Source organism: Sciurus carolinensis, unplaced genomic scaffold (assembly GCF_902686445.1).
Source record: "Sciurus carolinensis unplaced genomic scaffold, mSciCar1.2, whole genome shotgun sequence".
NCBI classification, from domain to species: domain Eukaryota; kingdom Metazoa; phylum Chordata; class Mammalia; order Rodentia; family Sciuridae; genus Sciurus; species Sciurus carolinensis.
The window spans coordinates 1-22,297 of record NW_025920240.1 but is presented as its reverse complement, the minus strand read 5'-3'; the positions used below and the strand labels follow the sequence as shown (position 1 = coordinate 22,297).

The 22,297-nt window shown below is 32.5% G+C and overlaps 1 pseudogene; it reads right to left on the bottom strand.

The window, feature by feature from the left end:
• The window catches only part of LOC124975285 (coiled-coil domain-containing protein 138-like), a 64,612-nt pseudogene extending 44,531 nt beyond the window's left edge, over nt 1-20,081 (bottom strand).
• Nucleotides 20,082-22,297: the final 2,216 nt, after the last annotated feature.

The following is a 22,297-nucleotide window of genomic DNA, read 5'->3' as shown; positions in this document are numbered from 1 at the left end:
TATACAGATTCAATGCTATTCCAATTAAAATCCCAATGATGTACCATACAGAAATAGAGCAAGTGATCATGAAATTCATCTGGAAGAATAAGAAACCAAGAATATCTAAAGTCATCCTTAGCAGAAAGAGTGAAGCAGGGACTTTTTCAATACCAGAACTTCAACTATACTACAAATCATTAGTAACAAAAATGGCATGGTATTGGCACCAAAATAGACAGGTAGATCAATGGTACAGAATAGAGGACATGGACACAAACCCAAGGAAATACAATTTTCTCATACTAGACAAAGATTCCAAAAATATGCAATGGAGAAAAGATAGTCTCTTCAACAAATGATACTGGGAAAACTGGAAATCCATATGCAACAGAAAAAAATTAAACCCCTATTATTCACTCTGCAAAAAATTGAACTCACAATGGATCAAGTACCTTGAAATCAAACCAGAGACCCTGCATCTTATAGAAGAAAAAGTAGGTCCAAATCTTCAAATTGTTGGCTTAGGATCAGACTTCCTTAACAGGTCACCCATAGCTGAAGAAATAAAAGCAAGAATCAATAACTTGACAGATTCAAACTAAATAGCTTTCTCTCAGCAAAGGAAACTATCAGCAATGTGAAGAGAGAGCCTACAGAGTGGGAGAATATCTTTTCCATTCATACTTCAGATAGAGCACTAATTTCCAGAATATATAAAGAACACAACAAACTCTACACCAAGAATACAAATAACCGAATCAACAAATGGGCTAAGGATATGAACAGACACTTCAAAGAAGAAGATCTAAAAGCAATCAACAAAATATGAAAGAATGTTCAACATCTCTAGTAATAAGAGAAATGCAAATCAAAACTACCCTAAGATTCCATCTCACCCCAATTAGAATGGTGATTATCAAGAATACAAGCAACAATATATGTTGGAGAGGATATGGGAAAAAATGTACACTCATGCATTGCTGGTGGGGCTTCAAATTAGTGCAGCCATTCCGGAAAGCTTTGTGGAAATGCCTTAGTAAAGTTGGAATGGAACCATCATTTGACCCAGCTCTCCCACTCCTCGGCCAATACCCAAAGGATTTAAAATCAGCATACTACAGAGATACAGCCACAACAATGTTCATAGCTGCTCAATTCACAATAGCCAGATTGTGGAACCAACCTAGATGCCCCTCGATTTATGAATGGATAAAGAAACTGTGGTTACTCAGCCATAAAGAATAATAAAATTATGGCATTTGCAGGCAAATGGATGTTGGAGAATATGCTAATTGAGATAAGCCAATCTCAAATAACTAAAGGATGAATGATCTCACTGATAAGCAGATGATGACACATATAGGGGGTGTGAAGGGTACAGGAATGGAGAAAGGAGGAACTCTATAGAGGGATAAGAAGTGTGGGATGGATGGGGGGAGAATACAATATCAGAATGAATCAAAAATTATTACCCTAGGTAAATGTATGATTACACAAATGGTATGCCTCTACTTCATGTACAGAGAAACAAGAAGTATCCCATATTTTTACTATAAAAATGAATTTAATTAAAAAGGAGTTCTTTCTCCTTGATTTTAGAATCCTCTTGAAAATAAATCTTTATAGCCCTTCATGACAAAAGACCAGGTAGGTTCTAGTAGCTTCTGAATTCTAAAATTTTGGAAAGGAATAATTATCCACACAACTGTATATTTATAAATCTAATATATAATTATTTCACCATTAATGCCTAATCTCTACTTTTGAAAAGATAAATTCCTATCACATTCAAAAAAATATAAGTGTGAATTAGTTTGATAGGGTCCAAAATGAAACTTTTTGAGGTGACTATTACTATGGTCATTTTTCTATCAAATCTACTTTCAATATTTTTCACTTATATGATATCCAAGGCTTTTCCTTATCCAATTCAAATCTACTGAACCATATATTTCAAATTTAATCATCAAAACTTTACACAATTTAATATCATTTTGCTGAGAAGAAGATTTGAGTAATGGCTTTTCACCATCCATATCAAATTCTTCATATTTTACTTTGCTAAGATGATGGTGTGAAATCCAGTCCATGAAGACCATTAGAAATTCATATACTGCCAATTAAGTGATACCTATATGTGAAAATTAAATCAAACAATTATGTCAATTTATAATCTCATCAAAGTTATAGAAGAATTCACCTAATATGCTTTTAGCATATTTTAGATATTTTTTTAAGGACAGAGCTTCTCCAAACAAGTAAAAAAATTCCAAATCAAATCTGGCCAACTAATATTGAAAACATTAATGCTGGCTAAGATAAGCAAGAAACTCATAAAAATGAAGGTAAAAAACTGAACTTTATTAACAAAATAAGGAATTTTCATGAATGTTCTTGATTCAAGTTTGATAAGACAGAAATGTAAAATTGGCTTTAACTCTACAGTATAAATCATCATATATCTAAGAGACTCTAAAAAATCTGAAGGTTTTCAAAGGTAAAGAAATTTCACTATAGGAATTCATATTTTCTTCTTTCCAACAAAGTTTCTGTCTTTATACTATAAATTCTATTAACATGATATGCAAAATTATAAGGTCATTATTAACAATAAGATCTTATGATTTGAGTTACTGTACCTGAAACACTGCTAAAATACTTTGTTTTTGCAAATAAAAATGTTCTAGAGATATCTGTCTCTAAAAGAATACCAAAAAGAATGCTTGCCAAATGAAAGAAAAAGACTTGAGGACAAAATAAATTTTTCTCTGAGGAAATTTTCAGTCACATCATACCTTAGAAGTTTTAGAAACTGGTACTTTTTCTTATTTTATGCTTTTCATTTCATGAGCAGCATGGGAATCTTCTTTCAATCTCTTGATGTCATAAATTCATACTTCCTCTGCAATAGTACATCTCCACATATTAAAGAATGGTGTATGAAAAGTAAACAAATCCAAATGTAATTATTTTGTGAGGAGCAATCTACCTGTAAGTTTTTGAGATGAGCTTGAACTCTTTTTGCCTGAAGTTTTGTCTTCCTGTTTTCTTCACTTACTTTATTTAACTAGGGAGAAAAAAGCTAAATATTTCAAATATAAAACTAAAACCTTTTTCATATTAAAAAAAGTTTCTCAATCTGGTGTACTTAACCAAACAATGTAGCAAAACAGAGGCAGCATTCATGATTAAGTAGGTCACAGCTAAAAATCACCATATTCTCCTAAACATTAGTACTGTCCAGAAAAGTTTCCTTCATTCTATGAAAAATTTGCAAGGTCCCTAACATCTTAAAGGCATTTATTGTAATTAGAAATGTTTTTCAAGTAAAATTTATATTGAACAACTATATACCATGAATAACCAGATTATAACATGTATCTAATAAAAGGGAAGAACTGAAATGTATACAACAATGACTCTTTCATTAATGAACATAACATACCCTTCAAATTAGGTTTTATTTTTTAATTTACTGTTTGTAGCTTTGAGGATAGATGTCCTACACATCTTTCTTTAGCTTTATTCCTGGGTAGTCAATTCTTTTTTTATGATACTACATATGGGACCTTTCAGTAAATAGCACTTAATATTTCATTCTTGCTGTTGGCACATAGAAATACACTTGATTTTCATATGGTAATCTTACTTCTAGAGTCTGATAAATTTTCTTATTCTTTCAGAGTTTGTCTATATACTTCTTTGGATATCTATGTAATGTATGTAAGTATATAATCATATCATCTGTGAATCACTAATTTTTTTTTTCTTTCCAATCCCTTCTCCTCTTTACTGGTTCAACAAGAACATCATAAAGTGTTCAACAAAGTGTTAACAGCAATCACCTTTGTTTTATTCTCATTTCATAAAACAAGATTTCAATAATAATTTACCATTGGGTATTATTTTGTTGTTGGATTTTTTGTAGGCACTGTGTGAGAATTTAAGAAATTCCCTTCTATTACCATTTGATGTTGCTGAATTTCATATCAATTGAAATTATCATATGATTTTTCTCCTTTAATCAGATGTTAATTTTCAAGTGTTAAACCACCCATGTATTCTTGAACTAAATACCATTTAACTGTATTATTCTTTGTATGACTGGATTAAGCTTTGCTAATTTAAAAAACCCAGGGCCTTGTGCTTGCCAGGCAAGCACTCTACCAACTGAGTTATATCCCCAGGCCTGTGTGTATATTCTTAAGAGATTAGTTCCATTTTCTTTCCTTCTTATAATGTCAAGATTTAGATTGAAGGCTGTGCTGGCTTTATAATTAAGGAAAATTGTCTCTCTTATTATTCTAGGTTTAAGATAAGTGGTATTTCTTCCTTAAAAGCCAAACTTTGGTTTTACAGCTTTTTAATTCTTTCCCCTCTAACCTACATCTAAAGTTTCCAGCAGTTTTAAAGTAGTGTGCCTATGTATGATTTCTTTAAAATTTATCCTTGTCAGTAGTAACAGTTTCTTGAATCTTTCACCAGTTTTGGAAAATTCTGGAATATCATATTTAGCTTTTGCCCTATTCTCTTGTACTTCTCTTCCTAGAATTCTCATATGTTAAACTTAACTATGTCCCGTATATGTCCATTCAAATTTTCTATTCTTTCTTTACTTAATGCTTCAATTTGAAGTCTTTTTGTGAAAAGGTTCCTGTTCCCTAATCCTACCTACATCTGTGTCTCATCTATTAGGTGTGTAATTACAGTTAAATAGTAAGATTTAACTGTGTCTAAAATTTAACAGTGTCTAAAATTTAATTATTTCAGCTTATCAGGATTTTTTCTTTCACGTATTTTTAATCTAGTGATGTAGTAACTACAAAAAAATTCAAAATTTTAATAAAATTTTAGAGCTGGACACAGTGGCAGTCCCAGCTCACTCAGAAGGTTGAGACAAGCAGATCATGAATTTCAGACTAATCTGGGAAACAGGAAGACTTCTGTCATAAAGAATAAAGAAAAAATTTAAATTTTCAAGTGTATAACTTGCTTTCAAATAAAGAAGAAAGGGATACAAGAGCAGTTTAAGACTATTTTATTTATATTTGTAAGTGTTTCAAAATAAAATTAACATAAATCCAATCAAAATTTTCTCTAGCCAAAATGTTCTAATATTGACTTATTTATTATATAAAAATATAATTTTTAGAAGGTCTTATTACTAAAATATATTAAAATAGATGTTACTTGTTTTTCTTAAGTTATCATTCAATTATTTCAATGCATCTAAAGGATCTTAGTCTCTTGCTTTCATTATTCCTTTTCTTAAGAATTTCACTTATGTATTCAACTTCTGCATCATGTTGCTAAGAAGGAAAAAATACAATCTAATAATCAGATAAGGAACTCATATCACTAATGCTACTGAACATAAATTAACTAAAAGTAGAACACATCAAGTCACAAAAAATGTTAATCAGTGGATTTAAGCATAGATAAATATTGTGGCAAATAATTTATAAAAATTGTGAAATAAGCCAAATTAACAGTAAAATATCAAAAATATTTGTGAAAGACCCAAACATATTATCATATAAATTAAGTAGAAATAAGTCTATTTTTTTATTCTGCTAAGAGAAATTCACCCAAAGTCATCAATGTATATTCTTTTTCATATCAAAGAATAGCAAAACAACAAAGTATTTGTGATTTTTTTCAGGAGACTAACAGGCAATTCTTAGCTTTATAGATTAACATGTAAATTTTACCTAGTGTGTTACCATAAAGTAGCTAAAATTTTATGTCAGTTTTACACTTCAATGTTAAATACATATTTTCTTTGAGCCCTATTTCTCTCCTGAATCAGTTTCAGAAATGATAAAAATCAACTTTCCTGTAATTAAATTTAAATAGGATAAAATGTTTTAGGTTTAAGATATAAAATTCTTTCATTTATTCATAAAATATCAAAACAAGCAATTATCTACAGGAAATCTAGAAGATAAATTTCCTTCTAAGTAATTATATAAATATGATTAAAATAAAGCAATTATGTTTATAATTTAAAAAATAGTAGAAAAATCTAAAGAGAGAAACAAGAATAAAGTTAGCATGGAGAGATCTGTGAATTTAAACATTTTTTCCTTAGCCCTATGAAAAAATCCAAAAAAAATTACTTTCATGTAATTTTATTACTATATTAAGTGATCCCTTAAATAACTGAGGATACAGTCATATGTAGCTACTTTAAAACTAGTTTAATATTTCCATTATCTAATTTTTTCACATCCAAATAAGATATGCCAGAGTAAACCCACTACACTCTCTTTTTCCTACTGATGTTCACTAAAAACCCTAGACATAGCAGATAGCAGCTACTGATGGCTATGAAAAGTAAATAAGAGTCAGGAATTAGAAGAGGGATTAAAAATTTGGAGAAACAATGTTAAAGGGGTGAAGTTTCCTGTTTCATTGGTTTGTTTCTACTTTTTCTCTCAAACTTCTGCCCCAGGGTGGAAAACTGGATGGAAGTAGAGCTTTCTACTTTCCTAAGAGCTCTGAGCTAAAGACAGTCAAAGAAATCAGGAAGATGGGACCTTGTGATCTGGATTGTGGGGAAAATATTGGAGAAGAAATCTCAAAACATCCTCTCAATTTGGTGTACATTAAGATGTACAAATTGGGTTCATCTCTGAGTTGTCCAGACACAGGACAAAACAAGCACAGCAGGCCAAAGGCTTGTAGTGCTGAAGTAAGATTTTAAACTGTTGCCAAGTCTCAAACTATCCTCTAAGTGGCATGTGCACAAGACAATTATGAAGCAAAACTGCAAAGGCTCTGAAAAACAAACTGAAATGAGAATCATAGCCTATAGAAGATCAGGAAGAGCTAAGGCCTTAATGTCACTGGGCTGAATAAATGCTTTAAGTAAACAATATTCTCCAGAGGATTCTAAAAGGCACAGAATCTATACAACATGTTTCAAATACAATCCAAATGTCACTGGACATGCAAAGACCTGAGAAATGTAATGAGGTTTCAAGAAAAAGTACAATCAACAGATGCCAATCCTGAGATGATCCAGATGCTCAATTTTTAAGCATATTCTATGAGGTAAATGTAAATGTGAAAGTAAATGTAAAGACAGAAATTGTTATGAGCAAATAAATTAAAGAAAATAATTGGCAGTTTTAGAACTTCAAAATGTCAGAAATAAATAATCACTAAATGAGCTTGATTTAGTCAGGTATTTCACAGCTGTGATCAAAAGACCTGACAAGAACAATTTCAGAGCCAAAATGTGTTTGCGGCTCCTGGTTTCAGAGGTCTCAGTCCATAGTTGGCTGACTTCTTTGCTGGACCTGAGGTGAGGCAGAACATCATGGTGGAAAGGAGTGGCAGAGGAAAGCATCACAGCACCTGATACCAGGAAGCAATGAAAGATCAAACCCAACTATGTTTCTTCACCAGCCACACCATACCTGTCTATAGTTACTACCCAGTTAAAAACTATCAATGGATTAATATGCTGATTAAGTTAATGTTTTTGTAACTCAATGATTTTACCTCTAAACTTTCTTACACTGTCTCAGATATGAGTTTTTAGGAGACACCTCATATTTAAACCATAACAAGGTTCAATAGCAACATGGAGATGAAAAAGAAAAACAGTGAACTAAAAGACATATTAATAGAAATTATCCAGTCCAAAGAACACAAAAGAAAAAATATAATGAGGAAAACTGAACATAGCCTCAGAAATCTTCTGGCTAACAGTAAAAGAACGAACATATGTGTCTGGAGACACAGAGAAGAGAAGAGAATTGAAGCATAAAAAATATTTGAAGAAATAGTTGCTGCAAATTTCCCAAATGTGGCAAAAGACATAAATTTACAAATTCAAGAAAAATAATAAACCACAAGTTGAATAAAGTCAAAGAAAATGATGCCAAGTTGACATCCTAAATGAGCTGCTGCTAAAAATCACAAGTTAAAGAAAAAGCTTGAAATGAACTTATTTACAGAATATTCCAGAAAATGCAGAACTAGGGACAGGAAATAGACACATGGTTGTTAAAGGCTAAGGATGGGAAAAGAAATATTTCAAAAGAATACAATAAAATTTTCTGAATGCTGGAATTACATTTTATTGTGAGGATGGTCGCAATTACAAAATTAAAAGCATTTTTCAAAACTAATATAAATGTACAACATTGAATTTTACTGTGTAAATTATGTGTATAAGAGATAAGCTATATGACACCAAGAGATATTATAGTACATATGAATACTAAGCAAAGATAAATTATACTAACTATAGTTAGTATAATAGTTGTCAAATTGTACTAACTATATAAAATTCTTGCCAAAAGTATTTGATCCAAGTATCATTGTTAGGAAACATTCAGGCAAATCTAGGATGCAATATATTCATCAACACTGCTGACCTAGACTCCAAAGAAAAGTCCCATGAACAATAAAAATAGTAATGGTTAACTATGTTAGATTCAAAGAAGTCTAAGATAATGCATAGAGTTTGTGTAGGTCCTTGATTAAAAACAACAAAACAAAACAAAAAAAAGTAATAAAAGTCATGTTGGAGACCAAATGGGAAAGTGAATATGGACTATATATTAAATTTTATTTTTCAATTAGCATTAATTTTATGATATATAATGCTATACAGAATGTACTTATTCTTAAGAGACACATGCCTAAGTATTTAGGGATACTATATATTGATTTTTCAAGGTAGTTTCAAATCGTTCAGAAAATAAGTTGTGTGTAGATCTGTGTGGGTGTGTGCGTGTGAGAAAAGGAGGGAGAAGGTTAAATGAGAAAATGTGACAAAATGTTAATTATTACACAAATCAAGGAAAAAAGATGTTATATTACTCTAAAAATTATGACTTTATGTGTACCTCCTTTAGAATTTGAAATCTTTTAAGAATCTCTTCTTCAACACCTTTAATTTTATTTAAGGGATTTTCAAGTCTGAAAAGCAGTTGTTCTCTTTCAACTAAAAAAAATTCTTGCTTTTGAAGTTCTTCAGCAAAATTCTGTTGTGCTGCAGTTTAACACTGATAAAAATACCAGATATGAATGACTTTTAAACAGAACATTCACAAAATCTGCAAATTACATTTTTATCCACTGACACTGGTTTAACCAAGTGGTTTTTGAAAATGCATTGGTATGTAAAACAGGGATTACAGTAGTTGCTACACATGGTCCATTATTTTACCTATATCCTCCACTCCCTTACTTTGTTGTTCTTCTATCACCAAGGGCTGAAAGACTCCAGGCCTGGGTTAACACACTTACCATCTTCCCTGTCCTGAGGATAACACCGATTAAAAACCATCAGAGAAAATCCACACACCATGTAAAGTGATTTTGTTTTTTGTTCATGGTCTCAATCCTCTATTAAGTTATCAATGCTATTCAGAAAACTTGCTACATTTTCATGGTCATCTCTTTATTCTGTTCTCCACATGTCTATTTCAAACCTTTTTACTCTTTCCTAATTTTAAACACAACACCTTGAACATTGTCTGTGGATGGCCTGGTAAATTCATAGGGAAGACCACAGAAGGGAACATCAGTTTCATGCCCTTCTCTTTTGTACACAGATAGCTTCAGGATCTTATTGCCTTAAGTCCCTTTGTGAAGACTGCTCTGATTATCTCTAAACATTTTCAATCTCTCTTTTTACATCTGAAATAAAATATTTTCTCTTTCCCATATTACCTCCCCAACCAAACCTCCTAAAATATTTTCTACATTTGCTGAAACTTCTTTACCTCCAAGTCATTCCTCAATTGAATTTAATCTGCCTTCAGCCCACACTGCCCTACTAAAATGACTTACCTCTTATGAAATTTAAAGATAACTTCTCAGTTCTTATTTTACTGAATCTCTCAGCAGCATGTTATATGACTATCTCTTTCCTTCAACTTAAAATACTTCCAATGGCTTACATGATATCATGTCCTCCTGGTTTTCTACCACCTTCACTAGTCATTAATTCTCAGTCCCCTTTGTAGGCTCCATGTCTCCACCATCCTGTAACTACTATGGTTGCTCAGGATTTGGGTTTAAGTTACTTTTCTTCTCATTCTTTACATTCTCTGCTTGATTATATCCATTCAATGGCTAAAATTACCATATGTTCCCAACCTGCAACTGTTCATTTGATTGTCTCAAGTGCCAAACTCAAGTCTAAACAGCTTATTTAACATCTCTACCTATATACTTTCAGGTAGCACAAAATAAACATTTCCAAATCTGAATTCAGCTAGACATCACAGAAACATACAAAACAAAGCCACAAAAGACCCAGAAAAATAAAGGATGTGTTTCTCAAAAACAGAAAAATAACTGATGGAAAAGATGTGGGGAAAATTGAAGTCTTGTATACTGCCTAGTGGAAATGTAAAACAGTATGCAAGTTCCTCAAAGAAGTTAAACACAGTTAATTCTATGACTTAGCCATTTCACTGTAGATATACACCCAAAAGAAATGGAGTACATGTCCACACAAAATGTAAATACAAACGTTCATAGCAGCATTACTCATGATAGCCAAATAGTGGAAATAAACACAAATGTCCAGAAATTAAAGAGTAAAATAAGAAATGGGATATATCTATATAATGGAATATTACTTAGTAATAAAAAGCATGTGCTAGCCAGGCACCAGGGAACATACACATAATTATAGCCACTAAGAAAGTTGAGGAAGAAGGATTGTAAATTTAAAGTCAACCTGGTAATTTTGCAAGAACTTGCCTTGAAGTAAAAATAAACAAGTTGGGAATGTAGCTCAGTGATGTAACTCCTCTGGGTTCAATCCCCCAGTACTAAAAGGAAAAGAATAAAAAGCTTGGGCTGATACACGGTATAATATGAATTAACCTTAAAAATAGCATGCTAAGAAGTCAGTTATTTTAAAATATCACATATTATATGATTCCAGTATTATGAACGGTTCAGAATAGGCAAACATACAGAAACAGAAAGTAGATTAGTGGTTGCCTAGGGCTGAGGGGAATTTGGAGAACATGAAGAATAACCTCTAATGTGTTGGGGTTTCTTTTTGGGATAATGAAATATTCTAAAATAATTTACAGTGACAATAGTACAACTCTGTGAATATAGTAAAAATTAATTTATCTAGACACTAAAATTAATTTTTAAGTTATGAATTAAAAAGGAATAAACTAGTTTCTTCCTCCAGTTTTCTATATATGCAAAAAGCAGCATGATTTATCCAACTGTCCAAAAATTAAACTTGCATTTTGCCTTTGATAAAACTTCTAGCCTATCTCCTACATCCAAATAATCTCTATGTCCTATGTAACCCACCTTTTAAATATCTCCAGAATTCAACCACTTTTCTGTATCCTTGAGGTGCCCAGTCTAATACAAGATACTTCAGACTAGTAACATTATTTCACACCAACTTCTCTAACCTCTCACACTGATGACAATGTTAAACACTAACACATTTGGATGCTTACTGTCCCCCAAAGGCCCATGTATTAAAGGCATGGTCCACAGAATGACACTAAGTGGGAGGTTGTGGAATCTTTATAAGCTGGGTCCTAAAGAAAGATCTTTAGATCACTGGGTATGTGTCACTGAAGGGGAGAGTGGGAACCTGATGCCTCTGTCCTTTGATTCCTGGCCATGAGGTGAACAGTGTTTTTTGTCCCATGTTCCTGCCAAATGTACTGTCTTGCTACCAACCCAAAGCAATGAAGCCAATCAATCATGAACTGAAATCTCTAAAACTATGAGCCAAAATAAACTTTTTCCCTTTATAAGTTGATTATCTCTGGTATTGTGTAACAGTGATAAAACAGTAGCACATAGATGACTCCCAAATTAGATAATCACCCACTATCTACTTTCTAATAGCCAGGTTAATGTGTTTTACTACCAAACCTGACTCATTTCAAACAGAAATATTGCTCTTCTTCCTGAAATCCATTCTTTCTCCACAATGTGCAAAACTAGAGATGTGAGAATAAACTTACTTACTTTAATCTTCCTATTCTTTATTGAATTCATCATGCCAAGTCCAGAATATTTTACCTCTACAATAAACTTTATTCTACTCTTCTGCTACCAACTCAGTCCAAGTCACCCTTATTTCTTACCTGGGATTCTGCAGTAGAATGCTCTCTGGTATCTCAATTTATACCCCTGTCCCTCTCTAAGACATTTAAGTAAACACTCATTAGATTTTGCAACTTTCATGCTTTAAAAATCTTCAGAGCTACTTACTACATTTTCTTTGAATAAATATGTTAATGTACCATGCCTCAGGAACTTCTCATACTGGAATGTCTCAGTGTAGAATCTAAATCTTTCACTGGGCTAACATTTACTCATTTTTCAGGATTTAAATTAAATGTTAATTTCTCAGAAAAATCTTACCTCAATCTCCTCCAATCTCAATCAAAATCTCTCTCATCAGGTGCTTACAGTATACATCTATTATTCCTTCATTTAAGTTTATAAAATTATAATTATATGGGTACTTATGACTGCTTCTAATAAGCTACATGTAGCAACAGGTATATATATTTTACTCAACACAAATGCATATTAATAGGTACTCAAATATTTACTGAATACATTAAATCAATAGTGTAACAAAATGTATATGCTTGGAGGCCACCAATTCCACTTCAAAGCATTTCTGAGTCTGTTGAATAGACATCAAGCTGAAAAATGTATAGTCAGGAAATTATCACTAAAATTAAATGGTGACAGACATGATCAAGAACTAATGCAGGCCTGTGGTCCCTTAAATATTGGGATGAATGTGGGGAGATGACAATTAGTGGGCAAAAGAACAAGAATGAAATGGTGACAACTTGAGGAAAAATACTGTCAAGTTAGAAGCCTTGAATGAGTATGAATAATGACTGTTCAGAGAAATCCATGTACCCTCTCTAAAGGTGCCTGTTTGATGTCTATTCTACCATGGCATAAAAATTGGATCATGTATATGTTCCTATTAAACTTTTGTCAAAAAACTCCTTTTTAATAGTAAAAGCATAAAAAGCACATGCTTAACAACTCTTAACACTACAAAGCAAATTTTAAAGTCAGTCTAAAGATTAAAGAAATCAGATTAATCCCTTGTACTTTACTTTTTAAAAAATATTTTTCTTTATTGTTTACTACAGATGATCTATCCTTGCAAGCTTCCTTCTTTTTCATTGTATAGAGTATTATCAAAAGTCTTTCTACTGTCACTTCTTTGATTAAAAAAAACTATAAAACAGCTAGCCTCAGTTTTCACTATTTTATTTCCCAGAGAGGAAGCTAAATTCACAATATGACAATCACTCCTTTCCAAATGACTCTCATCTCTTAATTCCTTGTACCTGGATTGATCTTTCCATTGTTCTCCTCTCTAAATTGTACCTCTGGGTCAAGGACCAGATTTTGTCTTTCTCTAATTTTTTTCCTAGTTATTCAGATTAAGAAAAACTTTTTTCTGAAATGCTACATTATTACAACATGAATTAATTTAACAAAATGAACTACTGGTTTTTAAAATATTTGGAATATTTCAAGTGTATAAATTGTTTCCAATGAAAACAATAGCAAACAGAAACTATTACATGTGTTTCTTTCTGTACTCCTAGTGGAAATGTGATAAATATATAAATTACACCCTTTAGAAACTAGTACCAAAGAAAAGATAAACTGCAAGAAGGTTCAAAAATACATTTTAGTTAGAGTTGGCAAGGAAACTTCTTACTATGTAATACTTAAAACAATGAATCTCAAACACCTAGTTCAAAAAGCACACTTTACCTGCATATTTGTTTGTGAATAATGGAATGGGATGAGGGTAAACGTAGAACATAGGATAATCTGAAGACTAAGACACATGCCCACAGAAAAAAATCACTACTACCAATATTTTTCTTTCATTCTCTATATTTTCTCACTGAACAGTTCCTACAAATTGAGTTTGTTCCCTTCTGACCTTCCCTTAACCCAATTATCTATACTAATTAAAATTGTATTCAAATTTTGCAAATACTTAGTGCCTAGAATATAAATATTTCTGAATTCTCAAATCAGTATTTATATCTTACCTGCAGTTTCAGATGTATTTGAAATAACTCATCATATACATGATTTATCTGATGTGGAGTAAAGTCTGCTTGTTTGACATTTTGGATTTGAACAGCTGACACTTATCAAAGAAGAGTCACTGACATTGCAACATTCAGTCTGAGGTCTTGATGAGGCCCTATCTGTTGGCAGGTCAAATGCAAAGTAATAAATTTTTTATTTTAAACTTTATTATAGCTCCAAATAGTCTCAGAATAACCTTCCAGAAAAATTATTTTAAGTATAAAATTACTGTATTGTGAAAAATTTCAGAAAAGAAAGAAAGAATGTTATAACAAATACAGTAAAATGTTAACATCTAGAAATTTTGGGTTAAAAGTATACAGGAATCCTTCATGCAACTTTCTCTAAGTATGAAATTATTTCAGATTTAATTATTTTCAAATTCATGAGAACAATATGTATTAACTGCCTAGAGTATGAAATGGAATATTACTTCAGAAGCTTAACACATTCCCTTCTCTGTAACTAAACTAACAAGTCCAAATGCAATGTTAATTATTCCCTATTTTTCTTTTTAATTTCTATCACTTATATCTAAAAAGTCCTTATTTATGAGTCAATAAAAACCTCTACAGTAAAAATTATAAAATGCTTAAGAAACTGAAGACACTAAAAGATAAAGATGAAAAGACATCCCACGTTCAAATACTAGGAGAATTAACATTGTTAAAATGGCCAAACTATCAAAAGGCAATCTACAAATTCAAGACAATTCCCATCAAAATACCAATAATATTCTTCACAGAAATAGGGGGAAAAATTCTAAAATTCAGAAGAAAGCATAAAGACCCAAAGTTGCCAAAGCAATCCTGAGGAAAAATTATAGAGCAAGGCTAGAGGCAGCATGATTCCTGATTTCAAATATGCTACAATGCATTTTGATGGTAACAAAAATATCATGGTATTAACTTAAAAATACAAAAAACAATGGAATTAGAGGACTCAAAAATAAACTCATAGCCTCTATAGTTATCTGATTCTCAACAAAGTAGCCAAAAACACATTGGAAAGAAGATAGGCTCTTCAACAAATGGTACTGGGAAAATTGAATATTCAAATGTAGACAATTGAAACTAGACCTCTATTTCTCAGCCTGTACATGAATGAACTCAAAATGAATCCTAATAGTTCAGGAAATGGTAGCAAGAATTGACAAATGGGATTACACAAAATTTTAAAGCTTCCACACAGCAAAAGAAAGAAGAGAGTTAGGAGAGATTCTACAGAATGACAGGAAATATTTGCCAACTATTCATCTGACAGAATATTAACATTCAGAATTATATACACAAAAAGTTATTAACAAAACAGCAAGTAATCCAACCAAAAAATTGGCAAAGAGCCTGCACAGACACTTTTCAAAAGCAAGTACAAATGGCCAATAAATATCTGAAAAAGTTCTCAACATATTTGGCTATCAGGGAAATGCAAATAAATACTACACTGAGATTCCACTCCCACCTACTCAAAACAGATAGTCAGAAAACCAAACTAACAAATGCTGACAAGGATGCGAAAAAGGAACACTTACGTATTGTTGGTGTGAATGTAAATTAGTACAACCATAATGGAAAACAACAAGCAAGTTCCTCAAAAAATTAAAAACAGAATTACCATATAATGAAACTATATACCATTCCTGGCTATATTTCTGGAGAAAATGACATCAGCATGCAAAAAAGATATTTGCATACCTATTTTTATTGTGGCATTACTAACAAGAACCAACTTAAGGAATCACCCTAGGTGCTGTCAATAGATGTATAGGTAAAGAAAATAAGACATATACACATATGGAATATTATTCAGTCATAGAAAAGAAAAAACATGTCATTTGCAGGAAAGCAGATGGTACTGGTGTTTCTCATGTTAAGTGAAATAAGCCAAACTCAGAAAGACAAGTGTCACATGTTTTCCCTCATACATGGAAACTTTTAGGAAAAAAGATAAAATGAAGTAGAGAAGGTATTTTAGGGAAGGAGAAGAAAAGCAGGCAGTGATAGAAAGAGCAGGGTAAGAGAAAGTAGTTGGGAGGATGCACACAATTAAAACATGATATATGCATGTATGGAAAAGTCAGTGAAACCCATAAATTTAAAAAAATTAATGGTTAATATTTGTAACAAAAGTTGTTCAATGTAAAAGAATATTAAAACAATTTTAACACATACCCACACACACAATACTTGTTTGCTTTTCCCAATTTCAACTATATGTCTATAATAATTTCTATAACCTCCTTATTTAAGTAGTAATAAGTTCTCTGAAATCTACCCATGATGATTTCAGAATGATGGGCTCAAAAACTTTCACTACTTTATCCTATTTAATAAATACATGAAAACTTTCTCCCACAGAGAGGTATTTGAGCTGCTTTGGCTATACAGATGCTACACAGTCATGCATCTGATACACAAGTTCAAGATTTTTCTGGGGCATATGACTGTAGCATACATGTACTATGCTATATGCACAGGTTCAATTTTACTATTGATGCTATTTCTTCCAAAGTGGTTACATTAATTTACTCCCAAAGGCAGTGGATAAGTAAGTTGCTTTTAGTTCAGGTCCCTGCCAACACTATACCATCAGAATTCATTTTCTTCTAATAATTAGAGCATAAAATGCTCTCTAGCAGTGGTTTTACTTGCATTAGCTTAAAGGAGCCCAGCATCCTAGACAGAACCTGAATTAATTTTTAAGAAAGAAATGTTTCACATCAACCAGTTCAGTAAATAAACTAAAAGTAACACCAGTTCAGTATTTTGCTTGCCTCTCCAAGTTTCCACCTCACCAATTTCTGGTCTGAGCACTCCTTACATTTTTGGTCATTTTTCACATACATTTAGCTTTTAAAATAGTTTAACCTATGTTTTTAGTGGGAAGACTAAGTCCAAGCTGAAGGAATCTTCATTGTCTTCAAACACTGAGATCCATATGACAAAGGGGATGAAGGATATGGGAGAAAGGGGGAAAATGAGTATTTATTGTGGGCAGGCAACCTATTTTCAGGAAAAAAGATAATCAACAACAGTGCTGGAATCCTTATAGCCAAAAAGGCAAAAGTCTTCATCACTGGTTGCCTGTTTGCATGAAATACTGACAAACTATGAAGGAAGAAGGTACACAGTGAGTTGCTACTAGTTCAGTGTCAAGGAAGCCATACTATAAGTAATCTGTACTATTCTCTCAAAATATCAGGGTTAGGAAAACACTACCACAATCATTTCCTCACTTTCTAACAAACACTGACATGAAAAAGAATTGATAGGCATCACAGAAGTATTGTGGACTAACTTATCTTGAGAAGGTGTTGAAAGCACAGGCATACAACTGGAAAATAATGAAGTTCACTTTTCTCTTCTCTAGTTAATAACAAGCACAGTAATCATCTCATGGTTCACAAAAATTCAGAACATAGAAATACCCAGAAAACAGAAATACTCCTAATGACAAGTGTTAAGAGGCAAGTTTTATATGTGCTAAAATATTACTATTTTAAAAATTATTTTTGTACCTGTAGATTGGATAAAATACCTTATTTTATTTATTTTTATGTAGTGCTACGGAACAAACCCAGTGCCTCACACAGCTAGGCAAAGCTTCTGCCATGAGCCCCGCCCCAGCCCCAAAATTACTATTTAAATGAAAAATACATAACAAATACACACACACACACACACACACACACACACCACATACAATAAATATATGTATATATTTATATCTTACATTTCCATTTTTTTAAAAGACTGGTTATTTTGGAGGTACTAACTCTATGATCATTCTCAATCACTTCTTCTGTTTGCTGATTCTTGAAATCATGAAAAAAATCCAGTTCATCATCTAGGTTTAAAAAAGTCTATCACAGAAACCTGGAAGTTTACTATAGTATTTGAAAGAATAAAATTTCTATATAAATATTAACAGCATAACAATGAGAAAAAATATGAAAAGCAAACATTTTTAATGCAAAAATAAACATGTAAAATACAAAAAAGTTAAATGAACCATTATTCATTTTGATGACCCACTAGCATCCTTTCGACCTTTTCTAGTCATTACATTGCCTTATTAGAAATGACATATATGTAGAATGTTCTAGAACTGCTAAATTCTTTCTGCTACCCACCAATAATTTCAGTGAGAGAGATACAGCACTATTATGTATGTTAGGTAAGAAATAAAGTTTACCCTGATGAAACTGAACTCTAGTGAAGTGAAGTAACTGACAGTGACATGACTAGTAAAGACTGAAATGAAACTAGAATCCCAGGTTCTCTTAAAAGATCATCTTAGACCAGAAATTTCTAGAGCAGCACTGTTCAAAAGAAGTACAATGCAAGACACATAGGTCATTTAACATTTCTAACAGAACACTAAAAACAAAGAAAGAGGCAAATTTTAACAATATTTCTGTTTAATTTGGTTTAACTACAATGTTACCACTTTAAAATAAATCAATATAAAAATTATAAGAAGATATTTTACTTTCTTTTATCCATGCTAAATCTTTCAGATCCAATTTGTATTTTATTTTATTTTATTTTTTGCTTTTTTTATTAAACAAATGGTATACTTTTTTTCTATTTGTACATGGAGTCAAGGCATACCATTTGTGTAATCATAAATTTACATAGGGTATATTTTTGATTCATTCTGTTATTTTTCCTTCCCCCCCCCCTCCCACCCCTCTTTTCCCTCTACAGTCCTCCCAATGTGTATTTTAGACTTACAGTATCTCAATTCAGACCAGCCACATTTCAAGTTCTCATAGCTACATGTGGTCTGTAGCCACTGTGCTGGACAGGGTACTTCTAGATAGATTATAGACAGGAACTGTGAAAAGGTCCAATGATGGAAACCTTCATAATCCAAAACCTTCAAATTAGAACTTGGAAATACCCATGTCACTTATATAAACATAAAATGACTAAAATATCAGTTAAACACAAGACCATAATTTCTATGAAGCTTATTATTATATTATTTTTCCACTTTTTATTCTACATTCAATCTACCTCATGTCCTGATCTTGAATTGATTATTTTGTGAATGACAAATAAAAAAGTACTATCAATAATGAAAACAGTTAATATTGAGTATTTTACTATGTATCCAGCAATGTTCACAGTGCTTTATGTGAATCAACTGATTTAAGGAGAAAATGAGGCAATTTATTTAAAATATTCAACCTCCAAATAGAGTTATGTTAATTATAGAGATATTAAGCACAATTGTTATTTCAACTTTTATTTTGTTTATGCACCATATTTATAGTTTTACATTATTTCAAAATGTTTTTTCTTCTTGATACCTACTGTATTTCTTCTACCTACAAACTGTTATCATTAAATATTCAATTGCACACTCATTTTCACCATTATCTCCTTTATAAAACTATAACCCTGTTTAGCACAGTATTGGATGATACATTTTTGGTTACTACATCCCTTCAATGGTTCTCCCAACTACTTCATGTACAGTGCTTAATATTATTGGATCTTCAATAGACACTAGCTTGAATGTCACCACCCCAAAATCCTATACTGCAGTTTTTTTCTGAGTTCCTTTTTTAAAGAAAGAGAACATTTTCATTTTCTGTGTGGATGAATCATACATAAGTAATTTTATCTCTTAAATTAGGCAAATAATTTACCTTTCCATTTTGCCATTAAACACAAGTTGTCTATGCTTATAAGAAATTCTCAGCAAAAATTAATAAATTAGTCTCTTCAACTATTCAGTGTGCCCCAGACTGCTTATTCATACTCAAGGGAAAAGCAAACACAAGAACAATTTGCCCTTTTCCTTTATCAGTTTCTTGAATTACTGAGTGAAAAATAACAGTAATAATTCAGAATACTTAAGCAATTCACATTTAAGTGCTTGAATGAACTGCAAAAAGGTGTTGTACAAAGTTTTCTTTCATCAGGATAATTTCAAGTAACCAACTTTATCTGTAGAGAAGTGGATATCTAAATTATCTGTCAATAAAAAGATATATACATTACATACTAATTATCTAATCCTATCCTCCTACAATAAGACTCCATCCACCAAATGATATCTTATTTGTATGTCACCTAAATGCAATTTTAGAGAAAACAGAAATCAAGAACTCCTGAATATGGTAGGTTAGAGGCAGTCAAGGCTTACCTACTGCTTTATGTGACTGAACCAAAATGGAAGCTGTGCAGCTGCATGTTCATGTAGGGGCCATAGAAAAGTACCGGAGTGTGAACACAGGGAGCCAGTGATCAGGCAAAACCCAAATATGGTGCTTTATATAAAAAAAGCTCAGAATCTATATAGCAAGCTATCAAGAGAGAAGAGATTCCCTGAACATTGCAAGAAGTTCATCAATGTCCTGAGGAGCCATCTAAAGATGGGTGCAAATGTCTGAATTTTGCATGGGAGATCTGAAACCCCTGCATTTTTTATAACTCCAAGATCCAATGTCCTCTCTTCTTCTCTGTTCCAGCAGGTGTCTACTCTGAGAGTTAGTTTGGGCCCTGGAATTGACTGCTGAGATTCTAGGCAGTGATAAATATGGTCTATGAGGCAGAGAGAAGCAACAAGACACTTCTACATAAAATGTATGGTTGAATCTCTTGAAAAGGAGGGACAGCAGCTGTGAGTGGACTTACAAGAGGGCTGGGTCCAGGAGGACCATGTTTTCTACTGGTAAATCTGTTCATTCAAGAGGCTCCCTACCCCAGTGCAGATTCCCCTGATTTGGTCTTCCACACTCAAGGCAAACAACAAACCACTACAGTTTGGATATTTGTCACATGCCCAAGTGTACATACTGAAGATCTTGGGACCATGGGTGAGCAAACCAGACTGATTCACAGGCATGGAGACTGAGAGGCTGGGGGATGGCTACAACTGTCACTGCAACCCCATTCTTGATGCAAATCAGAGACCTGGGCATAAATTTAGCCCTGCTGTAGGTAACTTTGCCTTAGTCTAGGTTGGGGGCAAGGGAAGGCTGAGCTCAGTCCACACTGCCCTAACTGGTTTGGCCTACTTGAGCTGGAGCTGAAAAGGAACACATCATACTGCCACCAGCACCCACAACATCCCTATACCTGGCAAATGACAAAAATTTGAGGTCTTGGAAAGAAGTGCCTCCATCTTAAATATCTTGACATGGAGAAATATGATATTCTTTGGTGTTACTTTCATTTTAATTTTGTTCTTTACTGTTTTGTTTCCATTTTTAAATACTTTTATCCAACTTTATTAATGTTTTAATTATTTAATTGTAGTTTTGCTCTTATCTCTACTTTCTCATTTTATTTCCTTTTCTGTCTTTTCACTTTTCTTCTTTCTTCTGTTTCCTCCCTTTAAAATTTTATCAAGTACTTTTTTTTGCACAGTTCTGAAGATCAAACCAAATGTTGCTCTTCCACTGAACTACAAGTCTTTCATTTTTTACTTTAAGACAGAGTATCTGGGCTGGGACTGTAGCTAAGTGGCAGAGAGCTTGCCTAACATGTGTGAGGCACTGAGTTTGATATTTAGCACCACATAAATTAAATAAATAAAATAAAGGAATTCTGTCAATGTACAGCAAGGAAGAAAGAAAGAAATAAACAAACAAACAAAGAAAGAAACAAAGAAATATAGAGTATCATTAAACAACCAGGCTAATATCAAACTTGAAAGAGTCCTGCCTCAGACTCCAGAGTATGGGATTATAGGTGTGAGTCAATGTGCCCAGCTATTTCAATATTAATTTTACTTTCATTAAGGTCTAATTTTAACCTATTCTATATTATGAGTACCCCTTTCTTCTCTCTGGTTATTGGGGTTGTAGAGGTTCTTTTTTTATGTTTTTATGTATGTTGACCTGATTTGATTTCAATTTGTTTGTTGTTACTGGTGGTCATTTTCTCCTCTCAAACTAGAACTATGGATTAAGTCCAGCACCTAGAACATGGTGGTGTGTTATGACACTGAGCTTTATCCCTGACCCAACTGAGAGATATTGTACCATAGTCTATCCAGGACTGAGTCTTCCTCAAACCTTGATGGATCCTTCAACATAAAATAGGGTGGAGAAAACCACCCAGCAGACAACCTGGCTGCAAGTATGCATAGATGACAGGGGTGGACTGAAGACTACTACAGCCCCTGAGAAACAACAGAGAAATAACATGACTCTTGTTACTATGCCACTCTTAAGGGCCCTAGC